Source organism: Choloepus didactylus, chromosome 15, assembly GCF_015220235.1.
Source record: "Choloepus didactylus isolate mChoDid1 chromosome 15, mChoDid1.pri, whole genome shotgun sequence".
NCBI lineage: Eukaryota > Metazoa > Chordata > Mammalia > Pilosa > Megalonychidae > Choloepus > Choloepus didactylus.
In genome coordinates, this window is record NC_051321.1 from 32,713,617 (window position 1) to 32,729,260 (window position 15,644).

Here is a 15,644-nt window from a genome sequence, read left to right on the forward strand (position 1 = left end):
CCTCGGTCCCTGCCTTCCTGCACGCCGTGGGCAAAGTGCCTGCTCTGCTGTCCCTCCCCAAACCCCCACCCGACAATTGTCCAGGCCCAAAGCCGGGTCCTCCCCAGCCCCAGCTTGGCCACTTCTTGGCTTCCCTCAGCCTAAGACCAGCTGGGGAGGCTTGGGCCTGGGGCCAGCCCATGCTGCAGGCCCCAGGGTGCTCCTCTGAGACTTTATATATATCAGTTTATAGGTGATTATATGATATGATATAATCAATATTGCATTATATACAGTAACACTGTACAGTATCATTCGGGAGACCATAGAAAATATTACATATTGATTAACCTCAACTTGCAGCCAAGCCACCCTCCCTTGCTGGCCTCCCAGATGGAGCACGGGGATTGGCTTTCCTAGTGGGGCCTTCCCTCTTCCCTCTGCAGGGGGAGGGAAAGCAACGTGTGTGTGTGTGTGTGTGTGTGTGTGTGTGTTTGTGTCAGACAGAGAGCCCTCCACAAAGAGAGACAGGCAGACAGAAACACAGTGAGACCCAGAGAAAGAAACCAAGACTAGGATCAAGTCTGAGGCAGACAGACAGACAGACACGAGGCAGCTGCAATGGTTTTCCTGTGGACACAAAACTTGGTGGCTGTGTTTTTTTTTTATTTTTCTCTATAAGCCTCTGGAATGATTTTCAGCCTTAGAGAGGGGGTGTATTCCTGCATGGGAGGTGGGGTGTGACATTTATTTTTCCCTTTTGTGTGAGTATTCTCTGTGTATATGCATTTGTGCACATTTGAATATCCAGATAAGTAAGTGTCTGTGTGTGTTAAAGGTGAGAGCCTTTCTGACAGAATGTGTGTGTGTGTGTGTGTGTGTGTGCATGTGTGTGCATGCATGTGTGTGTGTGTGTGTAGGGGCTGAACTGAAGCTTTGTCCTCAGGTCACTGGCTGGAGGAGTCTCTTTTCCTTCATTTATTCAGGGGCCCTTCAGATCTTGACAAATCTGTCACTCTAAATTTGCGAGAGATTATGGTGCTCTCTCCCCAGCCCGCAGAGAGGTGATATATGATATCTGCTGCCCCTATTGATTGCCTGATCTGGTGGCAGAGGCCGGCGAAATGAACTTGAAATGAACATCATGCCTCAACTCATTGTGCGTATAATACACTACTTAATCCCACATTTTTCAGCCGCTATGGAATTCAATTGATCAATCATGTTCCACTGATAGTACTTTTTAGGGGTTATTGCTGCTCCCTCCACTCGCTGGCCTTTTTATTTATTTATTTTTGTGTGCTCAGGCCCTGGTGGTAGACAGGTGACAGGGAGGCAGCGGAGGGGGAGGGACGGGAAGGCGAAAAGAAGCCTGCTCCAGAAAGAGGTGGCAGCGGGAGGGAGGCGGGGAAAGGATGAGGAGAAGAAAGGGGGTTGGGGAGAAGAGGAGACGGAAGGTGCTGGAGAACAGGAAAACAAGGGGTGTGCTGGAGGCATGTAGAGGACGCAGAGAGGCTGCAGGAGGCACGAGGAGGAGAAGAGAAGGCAGGCAGTGAGGAGGCGGGAAGGGCAGCTGTGATGATGAATGGTGGAGGAGCGCCAAGGAAGTTACGGGGGAACAGGGAGGTGAGCTAGCGGGGCAGGGAGAGGGCGGGGGCATTACTGGGGTGGGGGGCATGGAGGCAGCCTCCCAAACCATCAAGGGGGTCCCACAGGCTCTCACAGGCTCTCTCCAGAGGAGGTGGGGTGGGGCCTGGAGGAGGTCGGCAAGCGAAGGAAGTGGGGAACTAAGCAAGGAGGAAGGGCAAGCAGGAGGCAAGGGGGAAAGGAGGTTGGTAGAAGCCCTGGAGTCTGAAGGTTCAGTCCAAAGAGAAGCTCAGGGAAGAGGAAGCCCTGAGGTAGAGGAAGGGAAGAAAGAGGGAGAGGGAAAAGGGAAGAAGCCCCCATCCGGGAAGCCTGGGGAAGTGCTGGCTGGAGTGAGGACACTTGCCACAGAAATGAAAGCAGCTGGCTCAGTTTTCCCTGAAGCCTGAGCTTTAGCAAAGGAGGGCCCAGGACCTGGATGGGGGTGGGTTTGGAGGGGAGGAGGCGAAGGGAAGAAAGAGAAGAGAGCAGAGGAGGAAGAGTGGAGAAGAAAAGAGAACACGGAAGAGGGGAATAGAATGGAGGAGAAAACAAAGTGGTCGTCACCACCTGGAAGGCTGTCCCCAAGATGATGGAGAGCTCAGGGTGGGACTTCCCAGGGGCAAAGGGCAGAATTCCAGAGTGACAGCAAGGGAGAGGGCTGGAATGGGACTGTGAGAGGACTGCTAGGCCCCAAAACTGAAAGGCTCTCTGGTAGAGATGAGCTGAGATAGAGGAACGGGTAAAAGCAGGTCTTGATCCAGGTTTCAGAGTGAGCAGGGAAGGAAAATGTGTGAGTCATTAGATACCATCCATCCCAAGGAAGACTCCCCACCTTACAGCCCCCTGATACCAAGGAGCCAGGCTGTGAGCTCCTTTGTGGGCAGGGACCATGGCTGATGCATTTCTGTAGCTCCAGGGCCAGGCATGGGCCTGGGCATAGAATAGAGACTAAATAAATGACTGCATTAAGGAATAAATGAGCAAAGGAATGAACAAATGAATAGGCTCTCCTGGATGGCATTCAAAGCCAGATCCCTGACAGAAGCTCTCTGGACTGGCCACCTGACTGGCCTGGCACCCCAGGACACCTAGTCACGTGTAAGGCAAGTTCCACACATGCATCCCTGGCTGCCAGAGCATGCAGAAAGGGCCTGCAGCCGGCCTCTGGGAAACCTATGCCCCTTCTTCCCTCACCCCCACTTCTTGTTAGCTTCTGACAGCATCAGCTCTGCTCCACAGGAGGCCCCTGCCTCTCTCAGCAACACCTTCCTGCCTACCTACCATGCCCCTGTGCAAAGGCCAGAGAACACCATGTTTCCAGTTAAGGGCAGAACTTGAACCTTGGAGCTGCAGAACTGCCACCCAAAGCAGGTGGCAGAGGCTACTTGAGAACGGGCCCTAGGGACAGCCTCTACAGCTTCCTGTGTCCCTGGGAGCTGGGTTGGGATAATACTGGCCTGCCTGCCCAGCAATGGGGAGACAGTCCTCAGGAGAGCCTTTCCCAAATGACAGGAGGCCCTCACCTCTAGAGATACCAACTGACCCCTGGTCAGGGCTCCAGGAAGACGGCTGGAGTATGGAGGCCATATATCTTGGGCTTTCTGGACCAATTCCAATTATTCTTTTGCATCTCTGGCCACGTGTTTAGACTGGGAAGCAAGGAAGGGAGCACGAGCTAGTCAGACAGCCCCCCCCCCCCCGCTACCATTCATTGACAGCTCACAAGTACCAAGAGCTTATTATGTGCCATTTACACAGCTCACTTAATCTCCCCAACAATCCTACGAGGTTAAAGATAAGGAAACTGAGGCAAACAGAGGCTAAGCAGCTTGCCCAAGGCCATGTAGCTAGTGAACGACAGTTAGGATTTGAATTCTGGTTTGACTGACTCCAGAGCCTGCACCCTAAATCATTTCACTCTGCTACCTGGCTGCCAAACCCAGGGGCCCCAGACTGTGCCCAGAATGATTATAGGTGATTATAGGGGACAGCTGGTACAAAGACCTCATTGTACAGTAAGGAAAACTAGCAGGGGTGGGCGGTGAGGTAGGGTGACTTGTTCAAGATAACACAACTGGGTAAGAGAACTCTGAGAACTGGAACCCATTCTCAGTACTCTGTCTACTACACATGAGCTCTCTCAAGGAGAGTGAGCCACCACCAATCCTTTCTGGAATGGGGCAGGAGCTTATAAATAAATTAATTAAATTAAATAAACTGCTGGGTTAAAATGGTGACATTTGTTATTCTTTCAAGAGAAATAAAGGTTCTTGCTGTCTTCTCCTCTGACCACGTCATATTTGCTTAGCAGTTAACAAAAAGCTTTCACAGACCTTATGTTGCTTGAGCTTCCCAACCACTCTCCCAGGTGAGTAGGGATTATTGTCTCCCTTTTGCTGGTGAGGAAGCTGAGACTGAGAGTAAATGAGGTGCAGATTAAACGAGAAGTAAGCATCTAGCTCAAGGGCATATCCTCCAGGGAGCGTGGCACAGGGAAAATGCTCCACAGAAATTTGTCGACTGCACCAATGAACAGTAGTGGCCACCTGCTCAGCCAAGGTCCAGAGTGTGGGGCTCCTAGCAGGGGGGCCCCTGACTCCCGGCAAAGCCAATGATCAGCTCAACTGGAAGAAGAGCCAGCATCATGGCAATAGGGGTTACTTCTTGATCATGAGAAATTTTTTATTTCCTTCTTGTCCAAGGTTTTCTGTATTGTTCAGCCTTCGTGCAACATGCACGTACTTCTTCTACAATAATTCGTTGTTTAATGTCTTTTAAAAGGTCTGATCTCATTCGCTTAGCCCTGTCACTCTCTATCTATCCCTGGGCTGCCCCTGAGCAGAGTCTGACCTCCCATCTCTCTGACCCCAGGCCAGAAGCATCTCCTTGGCCAACCAGGAATGGCATTGTCCAGTGAGGTCTCAGCAGCTTGGGGAGGGGAGCTGTTGCTGAATATTATGTCTTGGGTATGGGGATGGGGACAAGTAACAAAACAAAAGTGCTCTGTCCTTCTTATTTTGTGTGTTTACATTCTACCTGGATTCCCAAGGTATTCATTGCAAGGGACAAGAGAAAGTCTTGTGCCTTGACTGAAAGTTGAATGGGGGTGGTAGTAATAAACAGAATAAAGTAATGCCATTTCTTTGGTCAGAAATTGTCAAGGCTCATCAAAGTCTACAACACTGGGATGGAATGAATGAGGGGTTGCCCACATATCCCAGGAAACAGGAATTAGGCATGACAGAGGAATTTTTTAAATATATTAAAGAACAATGCTAACTTCAGTTTTCTAAGCCTAAATACAAATATCTACCTGTCATGGGGAAACTAACAATATTAGGGATGTCACACTCATTAAGTCCATTCAATTTATGAGGCACTGATTATTATTATTGTTATTACTATTATTATTATTCTCACTTTTCAGCTAAGGAAATAGTCTCAGAGAGGCAAAATTATTTGTTCAACATAGTCCATTTACTAAGTAGCGAAGCCTGGATTTGAACTCAGGGATCCCTGCCTTCAAAGCTCTCTCCACTCTATCAAGCTTGCCTTCTATGTCAAAGACCATCACCATCATGATATCATTTATTTAGCACTTACTACATACTAGGCATCTCAAGGTGCTTTTCACACATTATCTCAAAGCCTCGCAGAGTATTTGCAAGAAGTGTCATTATTTCAATATTACAAATGAGAGATCAGGCTCAGGAAGGGTTTAAAACATCCACAGTCACACACCTGGCAAAAAGCAACCTTGGGGAAAGTCAGTCTTACTTCATCTGGCAGACCGGAAATGACTTGAAAAAGTGGGATGGGAAGAAAAGAGAGATGCATGGAGGAAGTGGGGTAGAGGCTGATGGGGGGCCTCAGGCCTTAGACGGTTGGGGAGAGTGGGAGGGGCCAGGGGCCGGCTCTGGTTGGGGGTAGGGGCTCCGTCCAAACGTTAGTTCCATACCCTTCTCTCTCCACGCCTCTGCCTCCTCTCTCTTTCTGCCTTCCCTTCTCCACACACCATTTTCCCCCTCTGAGGGGTTCAGCCCCAGGCTGTCCCCCAGTCTCCCCAGCTGCCAGTTGTTGCTGTTTCAAACTCAATTGTTCTCCCCGGTACTGAGGCAAATGGAGTCATTAATTACCTTCTATCGGCTGGGCTGAGTTCAGAATGCGATCAATATCCCCGCTTGTCATTCAGGGCAGCCCGTCTATGCAGCCCCAGCCCCACCCCCACGGCGGCGCACGGAGCTCTGGGCTGCCCCCGGGCCCTCCCATCTGACCGGGAACCGGGGGCGAGGTTGGGAAGCTGAGGAATGGGGCTGCTCCCCCGAGGTCGGGTGCCGTCCTGACTGCAAAAAGAGTGAGGATAAATGGAGTGGGGAGGGGAAGGGGCAGAGAGAGGAGGAGAAAGGAGAGGGGAAGAGTATGAGAGAATGAAGGGGGGGGTAGGAAAGGGGAGGGGAGAAAGGAAAGGGGGAAGGGAGGGTGAGGGGCGATGCAGAGTAAAGAAGAAATAGATAGGAAAAGGAGGCGAGAGGAGGGAAGGGGATGCTGCAATGTGCTTCAGAGGCTGGACCCTGCGCAGTGCCGGTGCAGACACCCCAGGCAGCCTTCTGTGGTCCAAGGAGAGATAATGACATACCCCATTGCCTCCTACACTTAAACTGGACTATTTGTGAGTCTAGCCTGCCCAGGAACTTCAAGCCAAGCTCAAGAGGAGGGCATGAAGAGGCCCTTGGAAATCTGCCCAAAGCTTGGCTCTGAGCAAGACGAGTCTCTGCCCAGCCTTCCAGGCCTGGCAAACCACCTGCTGTCCTTGACTAAGTCCAGTTTCTAAACACCAGCACCCAGGGGGTTCATGGCAGAGCCAGAGGCTGGCAGTAGCCGCTGGGCCAGCCTGGCCTCAGTCTTGCTGTACCCATTTACACCCACACGCCTCTCAGGACACTAACTGCACCAGATTTTAACATCAACAAGGACGGGTAGTAACATCTCCTGGGTTAAAACCCTAGTTTTGTTGCTCACTTGAGCTTTTCTGGACTGAGTTTCCTTGGATATATCCGAGAGGGTTGCTAAGTTCCACCCCTAGCAGTTTCTCCTTTCCCTGTGTTCCAGGGAACAGGGAAGTATCCAAACTTCTATTGTAGAAATAATAATAAAAATAGCCATAGTAATAGCTGAAATCGATTGAGTTCCTACTATAGTCAGCAGACATTGTGCTTAATATACATACACTGATTTAATCCTTACAATAACAGCAACATTTATTAAGTGCTTAGTATATACTGGGCACTCATGTAAGAAATTCATATATATTAACTCATTTAATTTTCACAAGAACTGAAGTAGGAATTTTGTAGACAAGGAAACGAAGTGCAGAGGTTAAGGAACTTTCCCAAGGTTATGCAGCTAACAAGTGGTGGCGGAGCCAGAACCAAACCCGGCAATATGTCTCTGGCAGCTGAACTCCCAACCTGGGGAAATCGAGAGCTAGAGCGGTTTGGTAACTTGCCCCAAAATTATTTATTACAGCCAATGAGTGGCAGAGTCAAATTAGAATCTATATGCATCAGAGTTATTTTTTAATGTTTGTTTTAAATTTTCTCCATTAAACTATGAATATTTTGAAGGCAGGGCTCTCATCATTTTCATTTGTAAATCTACCAGTTGGTTGATTTGCTGAATAGAATTCTACAAGCAAATGTTGATAAATTCTTAACTTGCCTTGCACACTTTACATTTTAGAAGGGAAAAAGAAGCAACAAAGGCAATTGCTTCTCTGGATTCAGAGTTGTCACAGTTTACAGCTAGAAAGGATCATGGAGGTAACTTAGTCTGATATTTAGAGATTTAAAAAAAGAGAAAACCACAACAGGCTCAGAAGGGCCAGGTGATTTTCCCATGTCACACAGCCAGTCAATGCTAGAATTGGAACTGAGGTTACCAGCCCTTTTCACTACTCTGGGCTGCTTAATACTGACCAAGAAAGAAAAATTGATAAAAGGGAAGTGATGAGGGATCTGGGGAGAAAGCAACCATGTCTAAGAATTGACCGTAGCAATGGAGGGACATTGGACAGAATCTGACTAGAGGAAAGAAAACTGCTAATGTGTTGAGCTAAAGGGTGGGCATATGACCCCATGGCAAGAGATCCTAGAAGGGAACATGATTTCATAATGGTAGGATGCTTGAGAAATGAAATTCTGACTCTCAATGAAGCTCAAAATTGCAACCTGACAAAAGACAGGGAGTGGAATTGGGGTGGGGGGAGTAGGAAGACAAGGACATTTAAAGAATAACATTGTTGTTGCACAAGGATAAGCTTTAAAATATGATGAGCCTAGATTTTAAAAGGACATGTATGCCGAACAGTGGAAGATTATGCAGCCATTTAAAAATCATGTTTTTGAAGAATATTTAATGATATGTGAAAATGGTCCTGATATAATGTTAAGTGAAAATAGCCAGATACAAAGCTATACATACATTATGACTCCAATTTTGATAAACAATTATATATATATATATAAATTATATGTGCACAGGAAAAAAGACTGGAAAGAATATACCAAATATCAACAGATCAAAAAATTATTTCTTGGTGATAAGATTATGGGTAATGTTTTTAAAAATTTACTCTATCTTCCAAATATTTCACAATGAGCAGGTACTACACTTCTCATCAGACTAACATTTATTTTTTTCCTCTTATTAAGGACACACAACAGATGGAAGGAGGGGACCATGACTAAGGATGGTTATAAGAGTAGCATGAGTCTGTCAGGAAAACAAAAGCTCCAAACAAGCTGAGACAACAAAAAAGCACTTGGGTAAATATGTTTGGAGAAAGAACAAAAAGAAAGGCAGGTTTAAGCTCAGGGCTTGGGAAGAGGAGGTAATACTGAGAGTGGAGCGAAAGAAGACAGAACTTTTCCACCCCCAGCTTGCCTGTCTTCTCCATCAAAGAAAAGTCTTCAAACTGGGAGCAGCACAGAAAGTGCCGGCAGGGGTGCTGGGCCCAGGTCAGGGAGAAGCCAGACAGGTAACCCCTAGCCATTTCAATTGTGTTAATTTTCCCAGGCTCAGATACCTCATATATCAGGACTCTAGGGAACAAAGTAGATAGGATCCCGAAATTGCTGTTGATAATCCTTGAAAGGTCACAAAGAAAGGGGGAGGCAGGGGCAAGCCGGATGCCATCCCGACTTGCAAAAGAAGGGGAAGGTAGATTTATGCAAACTATATTCCAGTAAATTCAATATCAGGCTCTGGACATATTTTAAAAGAACTAATTATACAGCTAATTTGTGGGCACTAAAAAAGAAAATGGTGATACCCTGAGCCTGCATGAAATCACCAAGAGTAAGTTGTGGCATATGAACTTGGTAGCAATGCTCAGATCAAATGCCTCCCCCATGAAGACTTCCCCAACTGCCCTGGTTGGAAACAACTGCTCCCTGTTCTAACATTCATCATAGCTCTTAATACTTGGATCACAGCAGTAATTGAATTCTGCTTGTATAATGATGAATTATTATCTATCTCCTGACTAGATTATAAGCTTCTTGAGGTCAAGGATTGTGTAAATCAGTCCTGCTGTGCTTTATACATAGCAGGCATTCAATTGGCTCATCAACTTGAGTAGGAATTTTCTATTGGTTGATTTATTGATTATGGATGTAGTGAATGTTAATATTTGGTAAAGAATCTCCTTCCTAGTTTTATGGACAAGACAAAGAAACGTGAAATGGTTGATAGCTTTTGGGCTCAGTGGTAACTAGAGCATTCATTTATTGTAACCTGAAGGGAGGTCTCAAGTGGAAGACCATGTAGCTTGCCTTTATTTTATCTACTCAACTCTTTGAAAAAAAAAAAAAAAACTCCTTGGGTGAAGGTATAGAAGACATCCTTATGATCTTAATAAGGTGGAATTATGAGCCGAAGCCAACAAGATGAAATTCAACAGAGATAAATGGAATGCTCTATGTTTAGGTTAAAAAAAAAAACAATTACACAAGTGCGGAATGGGTAGACCTGGCTTGATAGCAATTGGTGTGAAAAAGATCTCCAGGTTTTAGTTGACCACGAACTCAATATGAGCTTGAGTCTGACACGGCTGCTAAAAAATCGAATGTAATCTTAGGCTGCATTATAGATGTAAAGTCTCCAGATGGAGATGGGACAATGGTTCCACTGTACTTGGCGTTGGCCAGACTGTCTCTAGAGTTCAGTGTTCATTTAAGAGGGACATTAACATTCAAGAATGAATCCAGAGATGGACAACCAGGACAGGGAGGAACCTCATCTCTGACATCTGCCCTATACTCAGCCCAGAGTTTTGCCAGGTGCTCAACAAATATGGTGGAATGAATGGGAGGGAGGGAGGGAGGGAGAAAATTAGGGGCATCAAATGGGAGATCTTAACAACCCCTCTTTGTGGTAAGCATCTTTTTTTTTTTTTCACAGATAAGGAAACTAAGATTCAAAGAGATTATTTAATTTGCCAAAGGTCCCAGAGCAAGTAAGAAATGGAAGCGGAGCTCTCACTCAGATGTTTGGACTCCAAATACTGTGCTCTTTCCTCAAGACCATACTGACTCAGTATCAAGGCATGTGTCTGTCATCTATGTCCTATGTCTAGGTGGGTCTATGTCCTCCCAGGCAGAACTGCTCAAGAGGAGAGTTCTACTGTGAGTAGCACATAAGACAGATGACACTTAAGAATGTGAGACTCTTCCTGGTCACCACCCTCAGCCTCCCTCCACATGGGATCTTAGCCACCTCCAGGCTCAAGCCCAGGTCCTCCTCCAACCCATTCTTTCTGATCTTCTAGACCACTTCCCTGAATTCTGATTGCATGCATACCATGTGATTCAGCATTTACTTAACTAATAATTGTTGGACGCGTAATACCCTTGCCTCCCCCAATAGAGTGTAAGCTCCTTGAGATCCACATCCTGGCCATTGGCTCCTCTCATACACCCCAAACACAGCTGGCACTTAGGCTCAATACCTCCCAAGACAAAGTGTAAGTTTTCTCAATACCCCACCTATTTAGATACCAAAATGAAGTTAAACTCATAGACTCTCAGCTCTCTGAAATGCTTTCCAGGAAATCTGCCTGGGGACAGAGGATGGCCTCAATGATCATTTAGGGCTCTCGTATTTCCTAACCAACTTGTAGGGAACAGGGAGACTTGGGGGAATTGTACCAGCACACTTTCCCTGCTTAATGAATAAGTTAGCCCCTCCGAAACAAGGGCCCCCAGGTTACCTATGGAAAAGCAGGGCCTGGGTGCTCCTGGCTGATGCACAAACTAGCCTGAGCACGTGACCAAGTGTGTGAGGGAGGAGTGGAAGGAGGGTGAGGGTGGTGGTACAGGTCACAGGTCGGGGAGGAGGGAAGGGAAGGCCAGAGGTGATGCAAGGGAGAGGGAAGACAGGCCCAGGGAGAAGGGGGAGGGGCCAGCGCCGGGTGGGCTTGGGGGAATTCCCGGGAGTGATCAGTTTGCTCACCGGCCGGCCTGCTGGCAGGGGCTGAGGCTCCCTGCTCTGGGGCTGCTGGGGAAGGAGGGCTCGCTGAGTGTCTGTCTACTGGGAGCGGACTGGGCTGTCAGGGAAGGAGCGGGGTCTTGTGCCCTGGGGCTGTCCCCCCTGGGCTCAAGCCAAAGCCAAAACCAGTTAGAAACCTCTTTGGGGCCGGGAGGGGAGGGGGCTTTGTTAGCTCAAAGGACACAAGCAAGGCGAAAAATTACATACCAGGCCGCCCTAAGTATGCTTGTTTAGAGAAACTGCTTGCATTTATGAAGTCTTTGGTGCGGAAAGCAGGGTTGCAAATGACTGCATCAGAGCGACAGTAAAGGCCATTAATTTCCTGTTATGTTTTCCTGTGTTGGGGGCTTTATTAATTTAATTTTACACTGTCGAACAACAGCGAGAGCTGACACTGCCACACCGCCACGGCTGGGGTTTTCTTTTTGTGTGTGTAGCAAGGCTTTGGCTGACATGCAAATCAACACTATTACCGGAACCAATAAAGATGTGTGGAGGGAAGAGGGGAGGGGTGAAGTGGGGGTGGAAAGGAGAGAGAAGGGGAGAAAAGGGCGAAAACCATCCCTGGCCAGTTTCTGCTCTCCTCCATGCCTGGCTTTACCTGGCTTCCCAGAGTATTCTCTGCCATCCGCACTTTCTGCCCATCCTTCGCTTTCCCTGCTACCTCTTCTTCCCTTGGATTCTCTGCCTTTGGATGACTCAACCTCCCTCATCCCCCTCTGTCCCAGCTCCTGGAAGAACTTGAATAGGGATGCAAAGCTCCCGGAAGAGGTGGAAGATGGGCTTCTCCCCCCTGCCTGACCCCCGCTGAGACTCCCTCTAAGGCCCTGGGGAGCAGAGAGTGGTGCTACCCATCCTGCAGGCTGCAGGGACACCTTTGCTACACGCTTTCCTTTCTGGCCATTTCCCCCTCCAAATTCCTCTTTCCTCCAAAGCCAAGGACCTGGGCCCTCTTAGTTATTATTAGTGCACACACACTCCCCCCTTTCCCCTCTGTGAACCCATGTGCTTGTGCACATGAAGAAGGGTCTAGAAAGGCAGGTACTCCAAGCAGCTTGGAAATCATTCTAACAGTTTCCATATCCTAACCTTGTAAACCATTTATTTCCTTTGAATTCCAAGAAAAAAAACATACTGTCTGTAATGGTTTCTCCTTAAGGGACCCCAGTAGCTGTCTTCAGTAGGCCAAGGTGTCCGAGAGACATGGATCCCCAGCACCAGAAGAAAAGGTGGGTTCCTAGGAGACCCAATGATACCACACTCTGGCCCCTTTCGCAACCTAGTCCTCAGATCCACCGCCCTAAGATGACTCATAGTGCCCCTCACCCAGGGGGGCTTCCACCGGCTGACTGGCCCCAGAAGTCCATCCTGCCCCGGGCCCAGCTTGCCGCACCACCAGCCCACCTGGGCATCCACACTGTGGAGGAACGTGCCGCTCCTGGAACGAGTCACGCCTCCCAAGCACACCCGTTTGCATCCCTCCATCCCTGGCTTAGCAGTGAGCCTAGGGGACTGAGTGAGCCGAGTGAGTGTGTGTGTGTGTGAGGGTGAGTGTGTGTCTCCCCCCCTGTCGCTGACTCGCTCGCTCTCCTGCCTACACTTTCTGCTTCAGGAACTGTTTGGCACGCTCGGAGAGGCTGTTGGATGGAATCCAGCTCTCCCTAGGAGGAAAGCCTAAACTTCATAAACTGCATTTACTTTAATGCAGGTTCCTGGGGCTGCTTTCCTCAGGCTTTTCTCCCCCCCCCCCTTGTCTGCTCTGTCTCGATCACATTTTATCCCTGCCCCTGTGTGTAACTCAGACCACACACACACACACACACACACACACACACACACACACACTACAGCCAGTACTTCTGAAAAAGATGAAGGCTGGGGCAGGAAAAGGCGAAAGGTGTAAAAGTTCTCCTTCATGGAGAAAGCCAATGCAGGGCCCCAGGACCCCTGGCCCCAGACCTGGAAGGACCCCCGTGAGATGCCCAAGCACCCCCTCCAGGGGAAGTGAGCACACAGGGTGCTTTGAGGCAGGCAGGTGGCTGCCTTGGCGAGGGAGGGGATGCTGACATTTCCTGAGGACGGCCAAATCCAGAGCCACCTGGAGGCTGGGGCCACAGGGCTCCCAGAGAGGGAGGGAGAGGAGGTGAGGCTGGCAGGCAGGTGGAGGTTTGTGAGGTCTCCCTTGTCTGCTGCTGTCAAGGTCAGTAGGTTCGGGTTCACCGAAGGGTCAGGGTAGTTTGAATTACTGGCTCTGCTGCATCTCGGCTCTGAGGCTGGTGATCTGTCTCCCAGCCCCTGAGCCAGCCCCAGCCCTCCCCTTCCCTTCCTTGCCTTTCCATCCCCACGGGGCAAAACGGAAGGGTCCCAGAGAGCCCTAAGGACACCAAAGCCCTGAGACAGGCAGGTTGGGGAGGGATCCTTCCCTGCTCTCCAGGCCCCCACTTCTGTACAGGCAGCTGTGGTGGGGGAGGCTGCCAGGACCCTTTCTCTGGCATGCAGCAACCCTGGGTCTGCCCAGCCTCCATTCTCTCCAAATCCTCTTTCCAAGGGGTCCCCTGTGCCAGCTGCCTGCCCTTCTCCACTGTCCGCTGGTCTACAGAGGAGGAGGTGCCCGGGGCGCTGCAAGCAGCAGGGCCCGGGGGACAGCCTGGTGCTGGCTCCACCCTCCGCGTCCGCAGCCTGCGCTGGGGGAGAAGGGCAGAGCTGAGGCAGCGGATTTCTTGCTTGGTGCCCTTGCCAGTGGGGGAAGGAGAGCGGTGCCTATCTGCAGGGCTGGAAGGTAGTTGCCAAGCAGGGGACTAGGAGTCGCAGACATATTGTGAAGAGATGGATGTGCACACACGTGCACCTGAATGTGCAAATGGGGGGTGGGGGAGGAGTGCCTGATGGCCTTTGGTGAAAGTTGTAATAACACCTGAGCTACTCCGACCCCAATTTCCTTGACCTTTACGTCCAGTCTACACATTCTCTCCTGGGAGATGAATTCTGACTTTTCTATTCTGACTTTTGAGGACTACATGAAAAATATTCTCTTGTACTAAATCTCAAAATCCCAAACAACCAAATGTGGCTCTTTATCCACATCAGCATGAAAAAGTCGGAAAACTAATGTGGCTAATGACTTGGCTGCAGTCTCTGGTGTAAAAGCAGAGCCATATGTATACATTCCAGTGTCTGTGTCAGCGACACACAGCCATGGCTAAACCCTGGACCTTCCCCCAGAAACCGCAAGTCCCTATGTGCACAGGGCCCCAGGTAACGGTCTGGGCAAAGCACCAGCATAACCTACACCTGCCTCTGTATGAGCGACAGTCAGTGTTCAATGGGCTCATAGCCAACGTCACCGAGAGAGTTTAGTTAAAATCTGTGATTAAACTAAGAAAAATTAGTACGAATGGACTAATTTCCCAGGCTACTAGAAAAATACACTCATACCAATGAATGTGTGTTGATACGAGGATTAGTGTGCGTGTGTGTCTCAGCAAATGCTGATCTTTGAAACTCAGCCTTTTCTCAGACCAGAGTGGACTTTAAGCCAGGTTTTGAATATTAGTTGGAAAATAAACATGGGTTGAACTTTTGCTAAGGCAGTGAAACTTGGGCACTGTACAGACAGGTGATGACGTTCATGTGGATTTGGTTTCTGGACTTCCACAGGACTTGCCTAGGGAGGGGCGGGGTCTGTGAAACATGCCGGGTGGGCGTGAGATGAAGTCCAGCAGAAATCCCCAGAGCACCGCTCCTTACTGGCCTCAGCTTCCCTCTGCCAAGCTAATGTCTTCTCGCCGTGTCTAGCAGGGGCTCTGCAGTTCCCTGCCCACATCTTTAAGTTGAGGGCACACCACCCCCAAGCCCACATCCTAGGAGGGTATTTTTGAGGCTGGGAATGGGATGGCTGCTGGGGATGGCTGCTGGAGATGGTTGCAGGCAGGTGAGGATCTGTGGAATACAGACAGCTGTGCCCAAGGGATGCGTTCAGGTTGAGGGGTCGGGGCAACCTCGTTTTGTTTCCTCTGCATGGTGCAACCTCACTATGCCCTCTGGGCACCCCACCCCCGGCCCCCCTCCCAGCTGCTTCTGGCAGAATCCTGTCCCGCTAAACTGGCAGGCACTCGGCAAGACCTCCCCACGCCCCTCCCATGCAGGGAGCACCCACCTCCCCCTGCGCCATGGCCCGTCCCCTGCTTCCGGGCCACAGGGCCCCAGGGAACAGCCCCCGTGGGCTTGAGGGAGCCAGGCCCTGGCCCCTGCCCCTGCACACCTGCCCGTGCCCAGCCCGGACTCGGTTCAGAGTGAGCCCACCAGGAGCTCTCACCCAAGACAGCCCGGCTGCACCCCAAAACCCAGGGCCTGGGCCACTCTGCCATGGCACCCTCTCCTCTTCCCCAGAGGTCCCTCTTGACCCCTTTTCTGACCCCCTGTACTCCCCCCCGCTGCCCTGCCAGACCGAGAGCGAGAGGAGAAGCCGGTGACCAGGGCGTGCCTGGTTTACA

The 15,644-nt window shown here is 49.7% G+C and overlaps 1 protein-coding gene across 8 annotated transcripts in view; it reads right to left on the reverse strand.

The window, feature by feature from the left end:
* The window catches only part of PAX2 (paired box 2), an 88,142-nt gene that overhangs the window by 21,497 nt on the left and 51,001 nt on the right, over positions 1–15,644 (reverse strand). The gene's annotated exons all lie outside the window — the stretch shown is intronic.